At 41.9% G+C, this 21033-nt stretch overlaps 1 pseudogene; it reads left to right on the top strand.

Moving 5' to 3' along the window:
- The first annotated feature begins 275 nt into the window (after positions 1 to 275).
- Positions 276 to 712, top strand: LOC118619264 (annotated as a pseudogene).
- Positions 713 to 21033: the final 20321 nt, after the last annotated feature.

Here is a 21033-nt window from a genome sequence, read left to right as displayed (position 1 = left end):
ATATTTTTGGGTGGATGAATGATAAGCCTGTGGCCAGGCCACTTCCCCCTTCTCGAATCTTCACATTCCACTCACTTTCCCCCACCCATATTAGTCCTGACTCAGCATCCCGTGTTGTTCCACAGGGAAATACATTTCACAGAACCTCATCACACGCTCAGAAATGCCCTCGCAGTATGCCCTGATGCCCTAGACAAGAGTCATGGTCAAAACCAAGGCCTATCCTCTCTTCCTCGGGCTGCCTACGGGTTGGCAGCAATCTTCTCCTCGGCACCATGGCTGTCCTCAGAACCCTCGTGAAACCCAAGATTGTCAAAAAGAGGACCAAGAAGTTCATCTGGACCAGTCAGACCGATATGTCAAAATTAAGCGGAACTGGCGAGAACCTAGAGGTATTGACAATAGGGTGCGCAGAAGATTCAAGGGCCAGATCTTGATGCCCAACATGGGTTATGGGAGCAACCAGAAAACAAAACACATGCTGCCCAGTGGCTTTCGTAAGTTTCTGGTCCACGACGTCAAGGAGCTTGAAGTGCTGCTGATGTGCAACGAATCTTACTGTGCTGAGATTGCTCACAACGTCTCCTCAAAGAACCGCAGAGCCATTGTGGAAAGAGCAGCCCAGCTGGCCATCAGCGTCACCAATCCCAATGCCAGGCTGCGCAGCAAGAAAATGAATAGACAGATTGTGTACACATCGTATTTGTGCTAATACAACCATAAAATTCTGCCAAAAAAAAACAAACAACCAAGGCCTATGACTACTTTGAAACTTGAGCTAAGTCTGCACGGACATCAGATTGTATAATTTTAAAACAATGAATAATATACATTATGTAAGAATATAAATTTTAGCCCTGGCTGGTTTGGCTCAGCGGTTGGAGCGTCGACCTGCGGTCCTGAGAGACCCGGGTTCGGTTCCCGCTAGGGGCACGTACCTCGGTTGCAGTTTGTCCCCGGCCCTGGTTGGTCGTGCGGGTGGCAGCCACTTGTTGTGTTCCTTTCTTTTTTTTTTTTTTTTTTATCCTCACCCGAGGACATTTTTCCATTTTTTGTACAGACAGAGTGGGAGGGAGAGAGAGGAAGAGAGAGAGAGGGAAACATCGATGTGAAAGGGACACATCGAGTGGCTGCCACCCGCACGACCAACCAGGGCCGGGGACAAACTGCAACCGAGGTACATGCCCTTAGCGGGAACCGAACCCGGGTCTCTCCGGACCGCAGGCGGACGCTTTAACCGCTGAGCCAAACCGGCCAGGGCTCAATGTGTTCCTTTCACATCGATGTTTCTCTCTCTCTGTTCCTCTCTCTCCCTCCCACTCTACCTGAACAAAAAAATGGGAAAATGTCCTCGGGTGAGGATAAAAAAAAAAAAAAGAATATAAATTTTAGAGTATAAAGAAGTGTTGTCTTTTTGCTGTAAGTTTATGGTCTTTTAGTTCAAATTTCATGAAGATTTAAAAGGTTGGAAGATGCGTTTTGCTCATTCCCTGGTATTTTATGTCCAGACAGAGGGATTGCCATTCTAAGCAAAGGGAAAATGGCACCATTCTGTTTGACAGACAAGTGGAAATGTGCCCTGAATATTATGTAAGCCTCACTTGCTAATAATAGTTATCCAAACGAGATGTTGTCTCTACTTTAAAATTTCTTTCTAAAAAAGCAATTCTTTGTAGGTAGGCATTGTTATCTTTTACCATGCCTTGGGTTATGCTAAACTGTTCAGTTCCAGTCCATGAATATTTACCGAGTACTTCCAAGCATTTGGATGAGGGGGTGGCTCCGAATGTTGTAAAGATAAATAGGAACCTCAGCACCCTAAAACCCGGGGTCTTCCCTTGTGTTCCAGAACATTTCTATGCAACATGGCGTATTTGAAAAGAGCGTGCCTCTCTCCGCTTTGTGTTTTCAGTATTCATGTGGGAAACGAGGTCAGAGGAAGCTGCCACAGACGCGCAGGACTAGGCGGGTCCACCAGCCCCAAACTGCCAAGGCTCCAGGGCCCCCGCCGCCTCCTCTGCGGGAAAATTACCAGCACCTGTTGCACGGCGCTGGAAAACAAACCATCTTCTGCAGAGGACATCCCCAGAAGGCCGAAAACTTAAATAAAAGAAACAGAGGGCTGCAGCTTGTTCAAATCAGCCACGTTAGAGCCAGAGGAACGGCCAGTCATTTTGCTGTTACATTAGTCTCCGCCTGCTGCGGACTTGAGAGGACAGATGACTGAATGACAAGTGTTAATAAACCCGGGAAAAGGGACAAAGTGAGCCACAGGGAGGCAAGGACTGCAGAGCAGATGGACAATTGGGTTTGAACAGAAGGACAAAAATGAATTTTTTAGATTGAGTTTGTTAAAAAGATAGCGGTGGCCCATATTTCTACAGATGTACTCTTTTCTGAAAGATTTTTAAGTCCTTCTCTTTCAGTTTGCTGCCAAAAAAGAAGAGATGGGGGCTATTGTTAAAGAATGCAGATAAGAATTTTGTGGGAAAGGATATTGGATGTTTTCCATCGATCTCAGAAAGTATTGTCTCTTCATGTGTTGAGCTATATCCACTGGCATTTTATAAAACTCAAACCCAGATGCAGGCCATTGAAATCAGGCAGTCATCCACGGAGCCCATGTCTAGTATGCCGAGATACCAAAGAACGGTTCCTTCACTGACATTTGGGAATGAATTATCTGGGTGAAGAACCTTGCCATTTTAAGAACCAAAACTTTTCCATCTGAGACTATTTGTTGAATGTATGTATAAATAAATGAATGGATTGACCTGGCCGGTTTGGCTCAGCGGTTAGAGCGTTGGCCTGGGGACCTGAGAGTCCCGGGTTTGGTTCCTGCCAAGGGCATATACCTGGGTTGCATTTTGTCCCCGGCCCCATCTGGGGTCGTGTGGGTGGCGACCACTCGATATGTATCTCTCGCATAGATGTTTTTCTCTCTCTTCCTCCTGCTCCATCTGAAGATAACTGCAAAAATGTCCCCGGGTGAGGAAGGAAGGAAGGAAGGAAGGAAGGAAGGAAGGAAGGAAGGAAGGAGGGAGGGAGGGAGGGAGGGAGGGAGGGAGGGAGGGAGGGAGGGAGGGAGGGAAGGAAGGAAGGAAGGAAGGAAGGAAGGAAGGAAGGAAGGAAGGAAGGAAGGAGTAAAATGGATTATGTGATTGCACTTAGTAGCAGACATTGAAAATGGTTCCTCGGTGAACTTGTAAACATACGTTACACTGCAGTACCATTATACAAGTACACTGTTGGGAGCTGAATGTGAGTTGGGACCGCAGCTTCACTTAGGCAGTCCTCACCTGTGGAATCAGACGTAATGGAGCAAATCTGGATGGCCAGTCGGATGGGCCAACCAAGAGACTGTCACTCCCCGACAGAGACTCAGACCCAGGATTGGTTAAAAAAGAAACAGCACCAGGTTTCTTGGAGGCAAGGTGGACTTTTGAGATCTGCACACCGTGAGTGAGTCTGGTTTTTTTCCTCTGGGAAGCTGTCATGAACTCATTTCAAAGTCCTAGGGAAACAATGAAATGCAAAGAAAAAACAAAAGAATGATCTTTCTATAAGGTCCCTATGCACCTCTGGTCGGCTGCCGCACCATCCAGCATGCTTTCAGGGCACACGGGACAGCCCAGCGTGATCAGCAGCCCCGAGCTGATGCGTGTGGGGGGATGCAGACCCTTGCCACTGACAGCAGCAGTGGCAGCAATAATGAACCCTTCATTAAAGGACACCTCAGGACAGCCACTCCCAGCGTGGCACAGAACCGCAGCTTAGCCACACGCCACAGCTGCACCGTCAATCTATGGGCATTAATAGCAGTCTGAAGAGGGGTTCAAGCAATCACTCAACAAAGGCTCGCTGAGCACAGTGTGTTAGACTCTGGGCTAGATCCTGGTGACACAACAACACACAGGACACACTCAGTTTGTGCCTTCATGGCACTTTCATTCCAGAAGAGATTTGGCAGGTGCATTAGTTTCCTACTGCTGCCGGAATAAAGCACCTCAAACTGCGCGGCTTAAACGACCTAATGTATTGGCTCACGGTTTTGGAGGCTGGAAGTCCAAGACCAAGGTGCTAGCAGAGTTGGTTCGCTCTCAGAGCTATGAGAAAGAATCCGTTTTTCACCTAGTGGTTTACTGAACCTTGGTTTCCCTCCTATGTAGAAGCATCACCCAGCGCTCTGCCTTCACCTTCGCATGACATTCTCCCTGTGTGCATGTCTGTGTTCAAATTCCCCTCTTTATAAGTGTGACCTTATTTATTTATTTATTTATTTTATTTTTCTTTATTGACTTAAGAGAGAGAGAAAAGGAGAGGGAGAGTAATAGAGACATCAATGAGAGAGAACGACTGGCCGCCTCCTGCATGCCCCCCACTGGGGATCATGTGCCCAGACCGGGAATCGAACTGGCGACCTCTTGGTGCATGGGTCGATGCCCAACCACTGAGCCACACCAGCCAGGCAAGTGTGACCTCATTTAAATTGATTACATCTACAAGGACCCTATTTCCAAATAAAGTCACATTCTGAAGGACTGGGGTTAAGATTTCGACATACAAATTGTGGAAGACACAATCCAACCGCTCACAGCAGGAGAAACTCCGGAGGGAGCGGAAACAGGAAAGGGGGATGCGGCTCCCACATGTAGCTGAGCTCATGTGAGAAAACCCCTGAAGAGTCTCCAAACCCATTGTGGAGGCCGTGTAAGTGCTGGGAGGTTCCACAGAAGCAGTTGGAGGCAAAAGACAGAAAAATATATTCATATATATATATATATATATATTTTTTTTAATCCTCACCTGAGAACATTTTTGCATTTATCTTCAGATAGAGCAGGAGAGAGAGAGAGAAACATCGATGTGAGAGAGACACATTGACTGGTTGCCATCCACATGACCCCAACCGGGATCGGGGACAAACTGCAACAAAGGTATGTGCCCTTAGCGGGAACCGAACCCTGGACTCTCTGGTCCACAGGCCAACGCTCTAACAGCTGAGCCAAACCAGCCGGGGCTGTTTATTACTTTTTAATGTTTTTCTTGTCCAGTTTTATTGAGATATAATTGACATGTTACATTGTATAAGTTTAAGATATTCAACAGGATGGTTTGACACATGCTTATATAGGAAATGATTACCACAAAAGAGTTAGCATTTCCATCACCATCATATCACATAATTACCTTTTGTGTGGTGAGAGCATTTAAGATCTACTCTCTTAGCAATTTTCAAGTATATAATACAGTATTATAAACCATAGCATCATGGCGTACATTAGATTCCCAGAACTTATTTATCTTGTAACTGGAAGTTTGTGCCCCTTGACTAAAATCTCCCCACTTCCCCGACCCACACCCTTTGCAACCACCCTTCTGCTCCCTCCAAGAATTCCAAACCCACCTTTCAGCTGTATTCGTCCAAGCCATCCCTTCTACCTCGACTCCCAAGGAATTTTCTACAAGGAAATACGAAAGTATCATTTTGAGCTCTGGCCAGTGGGGCTCAGTTGCTTGAGCATTGTCCCATCCATGTAAGGTCCCAGTTCGAGTCCTGGTCAGGGCACATGCCCAGGTTGTGGGGCTTGATCCCAAGTAGGGCATGCAGGAGGCAGCCGTTCAATGTTTCTCTCTCGTGTTAATGTTTCTTTCTCTCTTTCTCTCTCTCTCTCTCTCTCTCTCCCCCCCTTCCTCTTGCTCTAAAAATCAACTTTTTTTTACCCTCACCCGAGGACATTTTTGCATTTATCTTTAGATAGAGCAGGAGGGAAAGGGGGGGGAGAGAGAGAGAGAACACCGATGTGAGAGAGACATGTTGACTAGTTGCCACCCACACGACCCCCACCGGGGTGGGGAGGAACTGCAACCGAGGTACGTGCCACTGAACCCGGGACTCTTTGGTCCGCTGGCTGATGCTCTAACCACTGAGACAAACTGGCCAAGGCTAAAAATCAACTTTTAAAAATCTTTTTTAAAGTACCATTTTGATAGAACTGAGTTAGTGTCCAACGTCCCAGTATATCCCTGTGATGAAGCTGGGCTGGAGCACACAAGTGGGCCTCGCAGCTGAAAGTCTGCAGCCACAGCCTGAGATAGTGCCGCTCTGTGAAGGTGCGCTGGCACGGTGACCTGCACATTTAGATGTGTGTGGAGAAAACAGAGACCCGCAGGCCCTGCGTCCACATAGCCAAGTGCATAGAAGTTCAGACCTGGAGGCAGAAAGACAAGCTAAGGGCAGAATTACCCTTCAGTAGTCACTGTTTTGTCATACATTAATTTTATAATATATGAGCAATAAAATCGGCTCCCCTGAGCAATTTACTTTTTTAACCTAATGTTTTGGTTTTCAGCTCTTTCTAAAATGTTTCAAATATGCTAGAACAGTTTTATGTAAATATATGCATATTTATAAATGCATATTGAGTCCTTTAGTCCTCTAGGTAACGATTAAATTATCAAGTTCTATTTTCTATTTTGTTATAACTTCCATTGATAATGCACCAATGATACATAAACCTATCCATTATCTTTAGTTAGGAATTAATTGTCTTCCTTATTTAAAATTCTCAATTGGGAATATAATATATATCTGTCTATTTATTCTTTTTTTTTTTTTATCCTCACCCGAGGACAGTTTTTCCATTTTTTGTTCAGACAGAGTGTGAGGGAGAGAGAGAGAGAGAAACATTGACGTGAAAGGGACACATCGAGTGGCTGCCACCCACACGACCCAGCCAGGGCTGGGGACAAACTGCAACCGAGGTACATGCCCTTAGCGGGAACTGAACCCAGGTCTCTCTGGAACACAGGCTGACGCTCTAACCGCTGAGCCAAACCCACCAGGGCTGTCCATATATTCTTTTCCTTTATTTTTTATATTAGGACTTTATGACTTTCTTAAATGTTGTGTTTCCTGAGTTAATTCTCAGTTATTCAATATTTGTGCAAGCAAACAGAAATGGAATATTTCATTCTCATCGAATATTTTAGCATTATGGCATTCACACATACAAATAATAAATGTTGCACATTTATTTTATATATACAATTAGTAGAATTTATTACCTCTGATTTTAATTTTTTTTTTTTTTATCCTCACCGGAGGACATTTTTCCATTCTTTGTTCAGATAGAACGGGAGGGAAAGAGAGGAAGAGAGAGAGAGAAACATCGACGTGAAAGGGACACATCGAGTGGTCGCCACCCACACGACCCAACCAGGGCCGGGGACAAACCGCAACCGAGGTACATGCCCTTAGCGGGAACCGAACCCCGGTCCCTTCGGACCACAGGCCAACACTCTAACCACTGAGCCAAACCAGCCAGGACTACCTCTGATAATTTTTGATAGATTCCTTTAAATTTTTGAATAGGCCAATAAAACCTACAAAATTCCAGTGTTTCTTCTTTTAGTTCTTTATAACTATTTTTTTTCTTCTTAACTATCATTAAAAGTTTTGAATGGTAACTGAGGCTTTTTCTCTGTCTAATAAGATTATATCCAATATTAAATTTGGCTTTTTTTTTTTTTTCCCCCACAAATCTTAACATATGCAGTTTTTGAGATCAAATGGAAAGAATGAAACGTGATTAAGTATAAAAATTCAAATGCTAAAGAGACTAGCAGTGTTTCATTTTTTTAATGAACTAGACCAAATATCTCTAAAGAATAACTATTTAGAACTTTCCTCAGGAATCACCAACTTTTGAGGGCCATCAGCTACTTGCTCTTTTCCTGACATTTTCAAGAATCCTACAGCCTGTGAATGGGCGGTGGGGCGGAGGGGTATTCTGACCTTCAGGGCTGAACTTCTTCAGCAGAACAGGTGGCAGGTTACCCTTCCTGCTCTCTCCCAGCATCCGTTTTGTTGTTGTTGTTTTTCAAATAGAAAAGAGGACAATCAATGAGTCTATTTCTGTGGTTAACTGAATGGAATCTGACTTCTAGCGTGACTGCTTGAAAAACACAATTTGATCTTTTGTTTGTTACTCCAACATCAGTTATTTATAGCACAAAATAGAGTGAGCACCCAAATCCACAGGGATTTCCCAGCAACCATGTTCCCACCCCTTCCTTGGCCACAGGAGTGCGCACTTGAGCCACACTGGGCCAATCACAACACCTAACCCCTCGCCACAAGATACTGGCACGTAACCTAAGCCATGGTGATCAAAATCCTTCTCCACAATGCTTCCAAATGGACCTGGAGGCAGAGAGCACTATGTCCCTTCTGTGGCAGAGCTGCTAGAAGCTGAGTCTAGCCACAGAAAGGGGGCTGCTTTGATAGAACAAAGCCAACAGAGAGAGAGAGGTGGAAATGGTGGAAAGGGGAGAATGGAGGACTAGAGGAAGTCCTGGTGTCTTCTGATGCCTGTCATTCCTGGGGCCAGCTTGATTGCCAGCCTTCCCAAGCCCAGAATTTCAAGCCAATAAAGTTCTCATTTGCTTAAACAAACTTGTAACTCCTTACTTATAACCCAAGGAGTCGTGAATTATACAGCCAAGGGTCAAGTTTCCACTCAGCTGTTCCTGGAGTGCATCTTTCTCCATTCTCTGAAATTCAATTGAAATGTCTATGACTAACCAGCATTGATTGAACTACCTTTAGGGACAACTTCTATTTCTTTCTCATTTCTCATAGATCCTGCCAGGTAGCAGTGGTTCTGACTCATCGGCTCTTGAGTCAGAAATTCGCAGTCAAATTTCAGCTTGAGTGTTTACTAGCTGGGAGATAAAAGCACAGAGGTGATACCTGGAGAAAGTGGTCTGTTGAAATGGGTCCAATTTAATGGGAAATCTTTTGGGGGGGCTACCTGTGAGTTGGCAGATTACTTCAGAGCTTATGAATGCCATTAGTTAGCGGGCTCTCATAGCAAGGTCTCCAGAAAACATTCTTATTCTGCCACTCCCGGCTATTATTCCTTAGCTTTTCCTTCCTCCCCTGCTCCTTCTTATGTTGTCATTATAAATGATCCAAGAAGGTACAGCCAAGAGAAAGAATGACACACAGGCAGCAATAGCCAAAAGAAAACACAACTGGATGGAAATGAAGAGTAGAAAATAGACACATTTCTTAGGACGATCAGAGCTTTCAAGGAGAGAAATGTATTCAGATCTTTTCTGACATTAACTACCTTCTTCATGGTTACCTTAACATTGGCTTAGAGGCTTCAGAAGAGACTATGAAAATTAATTCAGGAAATGTTGCTAAACTATGAAAGCCAAGAGCTCCCTTGTGAGTAGGGTGCCTCTATGGCTAAGGTGTACAGATAAGCAGGTGTTTGTTGTACATTGCTGACATTAAGGCTGCCTTATCAGATAACACATTATCAGCACCATCCTGACAATTGCATGTGTTCATTACATGGGACAGTTTTCTAAGGCTCCATCTAAAAGGAAATGTTTCATAATCTTAGCTGATTTGGGGTGTACCAAATCACTCTCATTAAGGTTTATGATGACTAAGTCATTTCCTGGAAAAGGAACACCTATTGACCTAAAGCTATTCATTCAGAAAAGTTTAGTCTTGAGAACCTGGGAGTGATTTTTGTTTTGTCTGTTATACAATTATCAGAAAATGCAAAAATTTTTATTGTGACCATTAGAGTAAGAACACACGTAAACCCAAAAAGATCATGTGATATTTGAAAATACTTAGAAAATTTTAATCCTCACTTAAGGATATTTTTCTATTTATCTTCAGATAGAGTGGGAGGGAGGGAGAGAGAGAGAGAGAAATATCGATGTGAGAGAGACACACGTTGACTGGTTGCCTCCTGCATGACCCGAGGTACATGCCCTTGACCGGAATCGAACCCATGACTCATTGGTCTGTTGGCTGACGCTCTAACTGCTGAGCCAAATCAGTCAGGGCAGAAAAGAAAAATTTTAAAACAGATATCTAACAATACGTTATCTAAACTACATTTGAGGTAATTATATGAAAGATGTACAAATGAGATTCTTATAAAAAAACAAATTATCCTCACAGTTTAGATGTTCTAATGTAATGATTAGAAAATCTAATCATTAAAAAAATTAAGGAGGAAAATATTGTACCTCCTCTCTTTCCTGCTGTGCCCATGTACGCCTTTCCTAAGCCTCAGGCAGGTCTGCGTGCCGAGCGCACTTGTGGCTGAAAAGGGAGCAGGGAGTCTCAAGACACTGTCTTTGGAACTGCAATGGCCATTAGCTCTGAGACAGGAGGACTGACTGACTTTCAGAACTTGGAACCTGGGCTTAAGTCTGAGGGAGGTCAAGAGCAGGTAAAAGCAGAAGTGAGCCCAGCCGTTATGGCTCAGTGGCTGAGCATCAACCCATGCACCAAGAGGTCACCAGTTCAATTCCCCATTGGGGCACATGCTCAGTTTGTGGGCCCGATCCCCAGTGGGGGGGCATGCAGGAGGTGGCCAGGTGATGTTTCTATCTCTCTCTCTCCCTTCCTTTCTCTGTAAAAATCAATAAAGAAAATAAATTTTTTTTGAAAAGCAGAAGTGAGTCAAGGCCTTAGGTCTGAGAGGCCTAGTCCTTGGATTGGCAGGTCAATTAGCTTCCTTGGTAGAGCAAATTGCTCAGTTTGAAGAATTTCTTTGTAGTCTCAGTCAAACTGGGAGTCAGTTTTTGACCTCATATTCCCATACCAGTGATTCATAGTTTTGATGTGTTGGGGGTGGGGAGTGGAAGCTGCTGCATGCACACCAAGCACTTCTTGTGCACCAGGTGGGTGACCTCCAGCTCAACTCAATTCTGATACTATCTCCCTGGAGATAGCATCAGGTTCCACAGGCGAAGGCTCAGTACTACAAGACTGCCCTCCACCTCAGACACAGACACAAGCCCAGGTTATCACCTGTGTTTCTGACCTACTGGCTATAGATCAGAGGTTCCAATGACCACCCCCTAGCTCCACCACCTTGGGTTTAATTAATTTGCTAGAGCAGCTCACAGAGCTCAGATCACTGGTTGGTTATAAAAGGATCCAACTCGAGCAGGAAACAGGTAAAGGGTGTGGACCTCCCCTGCCTTCTCCGTGCAAAAGTCACTTTCCCCAGATCTCCACGTGTTCACCAACCCACATGCTCTCTAAACTTTGTCCTTTTGGTTTTTATGGAGGCTTCATTACACAGGCATGCTTGATGAAATCCTCCACCATTGGTTATTGATTCAACCTCCAGCCCTCCTTCCCCCAAAATCAGGGGTTGCAACCCTCTAAGCTTTGAGCTTCCTAAAAGTCATCTTATTAACATAACACAGGACATCTTAAATGCTCTCACTACTTAGGAAATTTCAAGGGTTTAGGGACTCTGTGGCAGGAACAGGAAGACCAAATATATATTTCTTATTATAAATCACAATATCAGACACGCATACTAGTACAGTTTTTTTCTTTTTCTTTTTTCTTTTTCCTGTTTGCTCTAGGGGTAGAGATTTAATTTGGCTTGGCTCTGCTTGATGATTTACACCTTAAAGATTTCATGTGAGTTCTGTATAGGATGTATCACTGCCTGCTCCTGAGGTATAGCCAGCCCCTCGGGCACAGTAGACTAAGCACAGGCTGAAGGCCAAATTGACCTAATTATAAACATAATATTCCTCACCTGCCAAGTAATGATAATACCACCTATCACAAAGGACTTTTTGAGACTTAAGTATACAAAACACCTCACACAGAGTCTAGAATTGAGTACAGCCCCCTCCCGCAAATGTTAGTTCCCTTCTTCTAACCAAGAGGAAGGTTAGTTCCCCTTTTCTTTTTTTTTTTTTTTTTTATCCTCACCCGAGGACACTTTTCCATTTTTTGTACAGATAGAGAGGGAGGAAGAGGAAGAGAGAGAGAGAGAGAGAAACATCGACGTGAAAGGGACACATCGAGTGGCTGCCACCCGCACAACCAACCCGGGCCGGGGACAAACTGCAACCAAGGTACATGCCCTTAGCGGGAACCGAACCCGGGTCTCTCCGCAGGCCGATGCTCTAACCGCTGAGCCAAACTGGCCAGGGCAAGTTCCCCTTTTCTCCTGACCATGATGATCTCCAAGGTCCCAACAGTTTATGTACCATCCCCCTCTATGACCTATTTCCATCTGTTGTTTGAAATGGGTGTTTAAGTGGACAATGATCAATTATATGCTTCCATAGCAGCTTTTCCCAGCCACCAGAGAGCTCTGAAGGAAATTTCCAGAATCAATCACTCTGATGGCATCAAGCACTTTGTTTCCACGTGAGGAACACCTGCAGCACAGAGGTGATGTTGTAACAGCTTCTCGTCTCATGCTTTTCTCAGCCGAACTTGATTTCAGTGCTGAAATTTGGTTTTATGTTAAAATTCTAGATTCCAAGAGTATTATTGTTTGTCTTTCCTGCAGTCCATGTTCTTATTTAGATACAATTAGTGACATTGAAGATAATCTGAATAGAACCCTATTCTTTCCGGACCCTAAGCAGTGGTATCCATAGAATTACCGGAATTTTAAGGTCATCTTGAGCCCTGAAATTAAATAATGTTCCATTTCTTCCTGATATTTAAAGAAGCAGATTAGTTCATCAGTATTCCTAGGTACCAAGAGGCTCAAAAGAGGAATGAAAGAGTCCATGTGTTTCCATGAGTATTTAACTACTAGGGTGTGATATTTGTCTGACATGAGGCGGTGATTTTCAAGTAGTGTGCTGCAAGAAGTTTTAAAACATTCAATACCTGACTATTTAGTCAGGGGCACAGACCTCTTTTTCCTTAGATTGTCATATAAGAAAATGACAACCGCCCTGGCCAGTTTGGCTCAGCGGTTAGAGCGTTGGCCTGCGGTCCGGAGAGACCCGGGTTCGGTTCCCGCTAAGGGCACGTACTTCGGTTGCACTTTGTCCCCGGCCCTGGTTGGTCGTGTGGGTGGCAGCCACTCAATGTGTCCCTTCACATCGATGTTTCTCTCTCTCTCTCCCTCCCACTCTATCTGTACAAAAAATGGAAAAATATCCTCGGGTGAGGATAAAAAAGAAAATGACAACCACCAACACAGCAATAGCTGTCCAGTATGAATGAATCTCAAATATACTTTTTTGTTTTTGTCAGATCAGCAAAACACTTATTTTTTGGTGTGCCGCAGAATTTTAGTAATTAGTGTGTGTGTGCCATGAGATGAAAAAGATTGAAAATCACTGAAATAAGGTAGGATTAAATTTTCTGCAAAATGTAAATTTTTTATTGGAAAAAGCCCAATATTAAATGTCTTAATAAAGTCTCTCTCTCTCTCGCCCTGGCCAGTTTGGCTCAGCGGTTAGAGCGTCGGCCTGCGGTCTGGAGAGACCCGGGTTCGGTTCTCGCTAAGGGCACGTACTTCGGTTGCAGTTTGTCCCCGGCCCTGGTTGGTCGTGCGGGTGGCAGCCACTCGATGTGTCCCTTCACGTCGATGTTTCTCCCTCTCTCTCCCTTCCTCTCTCTCCCTCCCACTCTATCTGTACAAAAAATGGAAAAATATCCTCGGGTGAGGATAAAAAAAAAAAAAAAGTCTCTCTCTCTATGTGCAAAATTTTAAATAATGTGAAACATCTCAAATTTTAAAATTTGTCAAGAACCTCATAATATTACAGCTAGTGGCCTTCATCAGTTGAAACTGTGATGGGGTTTAGCCTCGGGGTAGAGCCACTGCAGCAGGTTCCCAGAAATACACACCATTCCTTGTCAGTCAAAACTGGAAGAAACAAATAGCATCACAAACTTACAATCATAGACCTCACAAGTACATATAACTTGACAACCACGCAGCTACGGCGGGCATGGGACCACGGAAGGATGGTTCCACAGGAAAAAGCCGTTAGATTATCCAATCCAGTCCCTTGTTTCCAGGGCTGACACATCCCACTGAAGGGACCTGTTCTCTGCCTTGAAATAATGTTGAAAATTCTTGACCACCACCCAGTAGGGGAGCAATTAGTTAGTTGTTACCTCAGGACACCTATCTTAAATAGTCACAGGGAACAGGGACCATGGGAAAAGTAATTGAAGGAAAGTATTCTGGTGTGAGAACATGGCAGGTACTGGATCCTGACAGACTGAGATGGATCAGTTTCCTCTCTCACTTTAAAGAGAACTGGGGGTGGGATGGGAGTTCTTCTATAGCTGAAAAAGAGGAAACTTTATATGCTCCATTTATAACCTCTGGAAGCAACTATAAAACAAAAATTCATACACTATTAAAAAGCTTAATGTCTGAAACTAACAGGTAACTAAAATTTGGATCCAATATGGCTACACAATATAAATAAATGGCATTTTTCTAAAGTATATGCACAATTGCTCATTCTCTTATCCTTATGATATATTCATATACTACATATGAGTGGTATGATTATATTCAATATAAGAAATTTGGGAAACTTTCCTCTATTGGTCCTAGAATAAAAATATAAAATTCTCACCCAGTCGGTGTGGCTCAGTGATTGAGTGTCAGCGCATGAACCAAGAGGTCACCGGTTTGATTCTTGGTCAGGGCACATGCCCAAGTTGTGGGCCAAGTCCCCAATGGGGGGCATGCAGAGTCAGCCAATTGATGTTCTCTCTCATCAGTGTTTCTATCTCACTCTCCCTCTCTCTCCCTCTCTCTCTAAAATCAATAAAGAAAAAATCCTTAAATATATACATACATATTCCCCAAAAATTTATCTCAATCTCAATTTGAGAATTCCTGATTATGGAGTAGTAACAGCTTGCCCATAACTTGGTAGTGTTAATCACCCAAGAACCACACTATTAGAGACCAATAGACTTGCAACACAAATGATCAATATCATACATAGAAAACAAGATTTACCTTTAAGGACTCAATTTTTTCTTTTTTTAGAGAGAGGAAAGGAGATAGAGATAGAAACATTGATAGGCTGCTCCCTGCACACCCCCTACTGGGGATCAAGCCTGCAACCCGGGCATGTGCCCTGACCAGGAATCGAACCAGGACCTCTCAGTCCATGAGACATTGCGCAATCCACTGAGCCACACCGGCCGGGCTAATGGCTCAATTTTTTAAACCAGGATTTTTATTGTAAATAAAATAAAAATAAAACCCCTGAACAAGTGTTGTGAGGAAAGGCTCATATGCCATTGCTTTTGCTAATTAGATAACTATAAAAAGCTACTTTTAACTGTTCTTCCTAGCAGTTCTCTGAAAATAATTATCCAAGATTTTTTCCCCTGCTTTCTTAGCTTCCCTGGATATTTCCTCTTCTAACAATAGCAGCCCTTAAGTACATAGTGCTTATAATGTGCCAGACTTATTCTGAGCACTTCATATAAACTCTGCAGTTTAAGTCTTGCAACAGCATTATGAGCTATGTGTTCTTTTTACTCAGTATAGAAATGAGGAGATTAAGGCATAGAGAGATAAGTAACTAGTCCCAGGCCACACAACGAGTGTGTGTTGGGATCCAAACCCAGGCAGTCAGGCTCCACGCTAGGCTTTCTTTTTTTTTTTTTAATTTATTTTTTATCCTCACCCGAGGACATTTTTGCATTTTTTGTTCAGATAGAGTGGGAGGGAGAGAGAGGAAGAGAGAGAAAGACAGAGAGAAACATAGATGTGAAAGGGACACATCGAGAGGCTGCCACCCGCACGACCAACCAGGGCCAGGGCCGGGGACAAACTGCAACCAAGGTACGCGCCCTTAGCGGGTATCAAACCTGGATCTCTCTGGACCACAGGCCGATGCTCTAACCACTGAGCCAAACCGGCCAGGGCCACACAGGCTTTCTTAATCACCAGTCTGTGAGCAACACTTTTCTTCTATTGCTAAAGCGATTTCCTACAACTTCTTTTTATTAGGGTGGCCATACTTCCGGGCATACCTGAGACAGGTAAAAACTGTTGTCCAGCATTTCATCACCCTCAGAATTGTCCCTGTTTAGATAATAAATTATATGACACTTGTAATACTATCTACCTTTCATAGCTGCTATTTATTGAGTGCCCACGATCTACCAAACAACGTATGCTTATTGTCTTATTAAACCTCATAAGGATTCCATGATGTAGTCATTGGCCCATTTCATAGCTGAGAAAATTGAGGCTCAGGGATGTTAGGAAACTTGCCCAAAATTATATAATTATTTTTTACCGGGGCAAAATTCAAACCCAGGTCTGTCTGATGCAAAAGCGCATGGCTTTAACTACTACCCCACCTTTGTCCTTTATGAAAGGGAATCAACAAAAAAAATCACCTGAACTGTCCCTACCCTGGTAAAGAAAACTCTACCAATATTAGTCTGCCTGCATAGAATTCCACTAAAGCAGCTGTTCTTAAAGAGTGGTCCACAGAGCCCCCCGACAACCTCCAAGGTCCTTTCAGGGGAGTTATTGAGATAAAATATTTTCTTTTTTTTTTAATCCTCACCTAAGGATTTTTTTTTTTCCATTTTTGTTCAGATAGAGTGGGAGGGGGAGAGAGAGAGAAATATTGATGTGAGAGAGACACATCGACTGGTTGCCTCCCGTACAACCCCGACCAGGGCCAGGGACAAACCACAACCAAGGTACGTGTCCTTGATCAGAATCGAACCTAAGACTCATTGGTCCGTGGGCCGACACTCTAACCACTGAGCCAAACCTGCCAAGGCAAGATAAAATATTTTCATATTAATACTACCATATTATTTGCTTCTTTCTACGTTGAAATTTGAACTGATGGTGCAAAAGTATTTGTGAACCCATGATAAGCTACAACCTCACATCCATTAGAATGGTTATAATCTCTTAAAATGGAAAATAAGTATTGGTGAGGATGTGGGAAAATTGTAACCTTCATACATAGTGGGTGAGGATGTAAAATGGTGCAGCTGCCATGGAAAGTGGTTTGGCGGTTCCTCAAAAAGTTAAACATAGAATTACCACATGACCCAGCAATTCCGCTCCTAGGCATATTCCCAAAGAATTGAAAAGAGGTGTTCAAGCAAATACGTGTACACGAATGTTCATAGCAGCACTGTTCACAATAGCCAAAAGGTAGAAACAACCCAAATGTCCACCAACCTTTGAATGGATAAAGTGGTGTGTGTGTGTGTGTGTGTGTGTGTGTGTGTGTTTGCGTGCGCGCAATGGAATCTTATTCAGCTATCTAAAGAAACAATGCTCTGATATGTGCTAAGTGAAAGAAGCTCACCATAAAAGGTCACACATTGATTGTATGATTCTATATATACAAAACTTCCAGAATAGACAAATAAAGACAGCAGATTAGTGGTTGGCAGAGCCTAAAGGAAGTAGGAAGGGGAATGACTGTTTAATGGGCACAAAACTTTCTTTTGGGGGTGATGAAAATGTTCTGGAACTAGATAGTGGTGGTGATTGTATAATCTAGCAAATGTACTAGATGCTACTTTAAAATGGTTAGAATGGTGACTTTAATGGTTTTAAAATTTTAACCACAATTTAAAATTTAAAAATAGGGGGGTGGAGAGTAATGATGAGTAAAATGGGTGGTGTCTTAGCACAAATCAAGGCAGTGGCACCGAGTTGGACTAACAGTCATTGTAATCTTCACTGTTACACACTTGCAGTAAATAAATAAGTAAATTTAAAGACCATTTTCCTTAAGAAAGTCCTTCAGGAAGCAGTCAGTGTTGTTAACTTTATGAGCTCCAACCCTTTAGTCCTCTGTGTAATAAAACGGGAGGTGCTGATGGAACACTTCTGCTGCCTGGTGACGTGTAATGGCTGACTCAGGGAAATCATCTGTAAGGTTTTTGAGTTGTGAGATGAATTAGCTTCTTTTATCATGGAACACAATTTTTTTTAAATGCATCTTTATTGTTGAGAGTAATACAGATGTTCCTTTTTTTCTCCCCCATTGACACCCTCCTCCCCCACCTTCACCACATTGGTTGTCTGTGTCCACTGATTATGTATATATGCATAGAAGTGCTTTGGTTTATCTCTTCCTGCCCCTCCCCTTCCCTCTGAGGTTTGTCCATCTATGAAATGCAATTTTTTAATTTAAAAAAAAATTGAAGGATAAATTATTGTTATTCAGACTTAGTTATTGGGCAGGTTTTTTTAAAAAACTTGAATGAAGACTATGATTTTATACACATGTGTAATGTAATACATTTTATATATATGTTTAATATATAGGTTTTGAGCATGTCTTTGTATGGCTCTTATAGTGGTTGCTCTAGGTATTACATTATATACATAATTATAAGCTTATAAGTTATTATATTATATATTATTTATAATTTATATATAATTATATGTATAATGTAATACAATTCAATGGAGTAAGGACTGCCTTTTCAATAAATAGTTGACACAAAAAGTATAATCTATTTTTAAAAATTGATAAATTAGACTTTATTAAAATTAAAGACATTTTCTCTGCAAAATACCCTTTTAAGATAATTAAAAGACAAGCTACAGAATAGAACAATATGTTTCCAAACCACATATTCAATAAAAGGATAGATCTAAGATATATAAAGAACTCTCAAAACACAATGGTAAAAGAGCAAAGAACCCTTTTAGAGTATGAGCAAAGACATAAAGAGAGAGTCCACTGAAGAGAATATACAGGTGGCAGGTAAGCATATGAAAAGATTTCAATGTCCTTAGTCATTAGGGAACTGCAAATTAAAATCACAATGAAATATCATTATATACTTATGAGAATGGCTAGAATAAAAATAAAAAAAAATAGTGAAAAGAAGCCAATCTGAAAAGGTTACATGCTGTATGAGTCCAACTAAAATGACATTCTGGAAACGGCAAAACCATGAATACTGTAAAAAGATGAGTGGTGGCCAGGGGCTGAGGGGAATGAATAAGAAGAGCACAGGACCTTTAGGGCACTGAAACTATTCTGTAGGACACTCTTTTGGTGGATACATGTCATTATACATTTGTCAAAGTCCATAGAATGTACAACACAAAGAGTGAATCCTAATGTAAACAAACTATGGACTTCAGGTAATAATAATAATGTGTCAGTGTAGGTTTGTCAATTGTCACAAACTTACCACCCTGGTGGGGATGTCGATAATGGGAGAGGTTAAGCTTATATGCGAAATCTCTCTAAGTTCTGTTCAATTTAATGTGAATCTAAAACTACTCTAAAAAAATAGTCTATTGAAAAAAATAGTGACAGCAACAACAGCTGGCAAGGACGCAGAGAAACTGGATCACGTCTGCTAGTGGGAATATAAAATGATACAGCCACTCTGCAAATTAGTTTGTCAGTTTCTTAGAAAAACTAAACATGCAACAACCATCACCTAGCAATGCTGTCCTCAGCATGTATCTAGAAAAACGAAGACTTATGTCTATACAAAAACCTGTACATGAATGTTTATAGCAACTTTACTTAGAATAGCCCCAAACTGGAAACAACCCAAATGTCCTAACACAAGTGAATGATTAAATAAACTGGGGTGTAGCCATACTATGGAATACTACTCAGCAATAAAAAAGAACCAACTAGTGTACATGCAACAACTTGGATGAATCTAAAGAAAAGTATGTTGAGTTTAAAAAAAAAAAAAAAAGCACCCTGGCTCAATTGGTTGGGCATTGTCCTGTGCACCCAAAGGTTACCAGTTCCATTTCCCATCAGGGCACATGCCCAGGTTTCAGGTCCCATCCCCAGGGAGGGGTGTGCAGGAGGTAGCCAATCAATGTTTCATTCTCACATAGATATTTCTCTCTCTCTCTCTCTCTCTCTCTCTAAAAATAAATTTAAAAAAAAATTTTTTTAAAGCAAGCCCCAAAGATTCTATCCTGTATGGTTCCATTAATATAACATCATAAAAATGACAAAATTATAAAAGTAGAGAACGGATTAATGGTTGCCAGGGGATAAACAGGAGGTGGGAACAGAGGGAAATGGATGTGGCTATATGAAGGCAACTTGATGGATTTTTGTGGTAATGAAAATGTTCTCTCTCAATGCAACATCCTGGTAGTGACAATAGTTTTGCAGGAAGTTACAGTTCAGGCAAACTAAGTAAAGGGTACATGGGATTTCTCTGTATTATTTCTTACAACTGCATGTGACTCTATAGTGTTCTCAAAATAAATTTGAATTTAAAAAAGTAAATGAAGTGAGCCTGTTATTACAAGGAAAGCAGTACTTACTGCTAATGATAAGATTTATGCTTCTAACCAAAAGTTAGAATTTTAAAAAATGTGTTTGTGCTGCTATGAGTGCCATCCTCCCAAGACCTAAAGACTTTTTATGAAATTAGTGGTGATATTAACTAATGTTATGTTAATATATTAAGAAATGTGCCAAAAGTTGTAAGAGCTGCATAACTCAGTGAATCAATATTTTCTAAATAACCAATACACAATATTATAAAACCATGCATAGCTGAAAGATCCATTCAAAATATGTGATAGAACAGTGGATTTACTGGACAGTGTAAAAAGGTTCACTGATATGATTTCAAATTCAAAATGCAACTAACCTTGAAGAAATCAGCATTTGTCAACTTTGAACAAAGTATTCAAAAGAATGTCTACAATTGCCCGGCCGCTGTGTTTTGGTGGTTGAGCATCGACCCATGCACCAAGAGGTTGCAGGTGTAATTCCCAGTCAAAGCACATGCCCAGGTTGTGGACCAAATCCCCATTGAGGGGCGTGTAGGAGTCGACTAATCGATGTTCTCTCTCATCAATGTTTCTATCTCTCTCTCCCTTTCCCTTCCCCTCTCTCTCTAAAATCAATTTAAAAAAAATGTCCACAATCACCTGAAAAACTATTCAAATATGACTCCTTTTTTCAACTGCATGTCTGCATAAGGTTAGATTTTCACCATACCCTTCATCTAAGATAATATTGTATAACAGACTGAGTTGAATGCAGACACACATATGAGAATTCAGCTATTTTCTTCTAAGCCAGACATTACAAATTTGCACACACACAAAATCTCTCTTTTTTTTGCTAAATTTTCTTCATTTTGGAAAATACAATTACTTTTCATTAAAAATAGGATGTATGCTACCATAAATGGGCTTATTATTTTTTAATGAGTAATAAAGACACGGTTTTAAA

This window comes from Molossus molossus, unplaced genomic scaffold (assembly GCF_014108415.1).
Source record: "Molossus molossus isolate mMolMol1 unplaced genomic scaffold, mMolMol1.p scaffold_m16_p_6, whole genome shotgun sequence".
In the NCBI taxonomy this organism is placed as follows: Eukaryota; Metazoa; Chordata; class Mammalia; order Chiroptera; family Molossidae; genus Molossus; species Molossus molossus.
Note: the sequence above shows the minus strand (reverse complement) of the source record. Positions and strands in the feature narration are given on the sequence as shown.